This window comes from Dendrobium catenatum, unplaced genomic scaffold, assembly GCF_001605985.2.
Source record: "Dendrobium catenatum unplaced genomic scaffold, ASM160598v2 fragScaff_scaffold_1189, whole genome shotgun sequence".
Taxonomy (NCBI): Eukaryota; Viridiplantae; Streptophyta; class Magnoliopsida; order Asparagales; family Orchidaceae; genus Dendrobium; species Dendrobium catenatum.
In genome coordinates this window covers 169,737-173,897 of record NW_021319651.1, presented here as the reverse complement: position 1 = coordinate 173,897, position 4,161 = coordinate 169,737, and the positions used below count along the sequence as shown (strand labels likewise).

Sequence of the window (4,161 nt, the reverse complement as noted above, 5' to 3'; positions counted from 1 at the left end):
TTTGAACCCCTTAAAACGAAAATGAGATGAGAACGTCGCTATGAGATCTTATTGAGGAAAGAGCATTGAACAAACCAATTACATATGGACAACCCTCAATGATCAAAAAGAGATAAAATAGTCGCACTGGAGGGAGAGCATCGATTGGATGTACAACTTGTGAGGGAAAGGTTTGCCCTAACAAGAAGCTATTGTCAGGGTAAGAAAAATAATATTTATATTTTTTTTCGAATTTATAAGACAATTAAATCAAATTCATACACACATCACATATATAATTCTCAAACTTAAAATCTTCTTGCTGATAATCAAAGCTTTCAATAAACAAACCAATGTGAGTTTTATTTTATATGTTATTTAAAATTATCATCCTAAAACAATATTAATTGTTTTGTATGTAAATTCTAAGAAGAACGAAATCCAGAACAGCTGGGAAATCAGGCGGCTACTTATTCCGCGTAGGATATAAATAATAAGCTCGTATGTAAATATAAACTAAATTTTTTCGCCCTCTTTTTTTTCCTGCGGCAAGGAAACCTACAGTACTTTCTTGCTCGTCTTCGAAATTCTCCCAATATCTCTGGGAAACCGTCAGCATCTCGTGGTAGATCTAAACCCTCAATCGATCTCAGTACTTTGCACATCTGTTATTTTGTTCGTGTTTTCTTGATCACTCCTTAACATTCCGTTTTGATCAAATCGATTAGGATTTCATCCTGGTTAGAATTTCATCGGGGAGGATTCGAGATCGGTTGTTTGATTTTCTATTGCAGATTTAGGCTTTGATTGGTGATTTGAGATTGGCATCTTCCTTTGGAGAAGAGTCTAGAAGCCGGCGACCATGTTTGCTCGTCTTTTCGGGAAGCCCAAGGAGCAGACCAATGCTCTGGCGACACTTGACAAGTTAAATGAGGTTTCTGGAATTTTTTCTATTTTTGTTTTTGTTTTTATTACAACGATTTATGATTTGATGTTGATTAATTGGGGGCTTTGATAGGCTGTTTTTCTTAAATTTGTTGAAAAGTTAGTTATTCCTTGATTGAATACCTCAGATGTCAGTATGTGCGCTAGTGCTTCTCTTGCTTAATGTTATATGATCGATGGTTGAGTTTATTACTTCGTTACTTGTGGTCATGTCTTTTTTAACATGCGGAAGCAACCATAATATAAGCAAAACAACCAAAATTTCTTTTAGGGGCGAATTTAATCACCTAGGGATTAGCAGATTTAACGGGTGAGGAATTCTAATCCTAGAAGAACTGAAACTTTGGGAGTTGGGATCGTCAGTTCTTCTAGGCTGCTCTCAGCCATTGTTGATGGAGAACAGGTTCTTGGAAAATATATTAGTCATCAATGTCTTATCTCAAGTTGAGAACAAAATTCCTTCATGTTTAAACGCAAATAGAAGATGGAATAATCAATAAGAAAAGGAGAAGAAATCAAATCTGTGATTCATCAGCTCTTTTTTGTCTCCTTGGAGCCCCTGTATGACGTAGATCAGATTGGTGGAATGGTTGGCAATCATCAATATCACATCCTAAATTGACAACAAATTTCTGGTACTTTTCATCATGGTTAAATGGATTAGAAGATGGAATAAATAACAATAAAAATGCAACAAAAAAAAAAAAAAATCAGTGGAGCAAAATTCTGATTGTTTCCTTTTAAGTGGTACACTTGGAATTGCAACTTCACGTTGAGGACAAGGAATATATTATTTTGAGAGGGGATTTTGTATCCAAATAACCCTGAGAAACAAAATGAAGTTAGCTCTTATTTGCTTGGATCTAAACTTGCTAATGTTTCCCTAGGAAACATGAAATTTGTGGCAGAGGGGCCATGGTGTCACACTAACCTGATCCTGATATGTTAGCAATATAAGTTATGTTTAATGCAAACATACTAATGTGCATGAACTATAATACATTCATGGCTTACACTAAACTCTGGTTTATGAAACAAGGAGTTTGTTTTATATTTGAATTTTTTAGCATATGGAATATTGGCCCCATTCTGCACCTAAGTTTGGAGCATATAAAAAAATAAAAAAAGTTTGGAGCATATCATTATATTTGCTTAAAATAGGAAATTTCCTTCAAGATATTAAGTCCCAAAATAGCCCCCTAATTATTTGCATGTGGACAATTTAGTCATAAAATATTCTATTTCTTCATTTTATTCCCTTAACTATATAAAGTTAATCCAAAATGGTCCCTTATATTGAAATTGTGATAAAAAATAATCCCAATTTATTTTATTTACTATACAAAACTGATCCCAACTCAATCTAGGAGGTATTATTTTGGATCAATTTTATATAATTGATGAATTAAATATGAGAATTTAATATGTCATGCATTAAAACTATAGGAGAGAGAGTTATTGAGCATAGGTTACTACATGATACTAATGTTTCTCAAAATCAATTTGGATTCATGTCGGATAGGTCTACTATGGAAGCTATATATTTAATGAATTTGATTGGTTTGATGGAGAAGTATAGAGAGAATAAGGAGGATCTACATATAATTTTATTGATTTGGAGAAAGCATGTGGGGCTCGAAATGAATGGAATAATGATTTTAAAATATATGTAAAGTGCAATTAGTGGCCTAGTGCTGTGGCGTTAGTTCAAAAATTCAAATTATAGAGCTTAGAGCGTTGTAATGCCACTATTTGGCATTTGGTACTGTAGCAGCGTCGAGACGCTTAGACACCCAATATTGACACGCTCAAATAGTAATATTTATTTAGATTTTGTCATAATTTACTCCAAACCCTTGAGACTCATTCTAGAGCACATGCAATCTTTTTCAAGCATTAAAGCACTTTCAAATACATGCAAATGGATTTGAAACACAAAATTTTAAATATTTACTTTTTTCAATCGGTTGAAATTGGTCTGAATTGTACTTTAATCCTGGAGGTCTCACACAACACCTAGCTGAAATAAGCTATGGGTCTCTTACTCTGCATGAAAATTGCGCCCAACCCATAGCCTAATGCATCAGTCTCCATTACAAACGGCTAGCTAAAATCTGTTAGTGCTAACACAGAAGTACTCGTCATGGCTTTCTTCAACTGCTCAAATGCTTGGGTGCCGCCCCTCCTCTTTGAAACTATCATTCTTCAGTTGCTCTGTCAACGCCCATGCTATAGAGTTCTATCCCCTCACAAATTTCCTGTAGTATCATGGGAATCCCAAGAACTCCCTCAACTCCTTTAGGGTTTTGGGTAAGGGGCACTCCAACATAGCCTTTATCTTGAAAAGACCTGCAGCTAATCATGATTTTGACACCACATGTCCCGAATACTCCAAGGAACACTTCTTTAAATTTTCATATAGATGATGCTCCTTTAATGTCACTAACACAACCCTCAAGTGCTCCACATACTCTGCCTCAGACCGGCTATACACCAAAATGTCATCGAAGAAATTCAATATAAACTTGCAGAGGTAGGACTGGAATACCTTGTTCATAAGTGATTGGAAGGTAGTTGGGGCGTTGGTAAGCCCAAAAGGCATCACTAAGAACTCGTAGTGGCCTTTGTGAGTCCTAAAAGCAATCTTGTCAATGCTAGTTGGCCGCATTTTGATTTGATGGTATCTCGATTTCAGATTAGTCTTGGAGGACATCACCACTCCATATAACTCATCAATGACAGGTATATTAAACTTATCTAACACCGTTTTCTTATTCAGAGCCCAATAATCTACACAAAATCTTCAACTATTGCCCTTCTTCTTGACCAATAACATAAAAAAGGGACTAACATTGGGATGAATGATCTGGGCCTCCAACATCTCCTTGATCAGTCTCTCACAATTTCATCGTTCTGAACCTGTGGGTACCGGTAGGGTCTAACACTGATAGGCGATACCTCCTAGGTGTGTCAATATTTGGCACAACACGAAAACCCGACCCTAACCCAACCCAAAAATTTTGGGTTAGGGTCAACCCGTTTGTGATGTCGAACTACATACAAATGTTGTTATAAAATTTGAAATTGCACGCTCATAAAGAGAACAATAAGAATTAATCAACTTCCCACATTAAACAAAAGAGTGAAGCCAACAACATAGTGATTAAGCTTAGGAAATCAATTATATGATAGTATTCGGAGCACAAAATAATCAAATTAAATCAAACCCTGTTGATG

The 4,161-nt window shown here is 35.6% G+C and overlaps 1 long non-coding RNA gene across 1 annotated transcript; it reads left to right on the top strand.

Moving 5' to 3' along the window:
- The first annotated feature begins 445 nt into the window (after nucleotides 1-445).
- LOC114580673 lies at nucleotides 446-913 on the top strand. The gene is made up of 2 exons (XR_003702194.1): nucleotides 446-604; nucleotides 708-913. It is a non-coding gene; the product is annotated as an uncharacterized LOC114580673 (long non-coding RNA).
- The last annotated feature ends 3,248 nt before the right edge of the window (nucleotides 914-4,161 follow it).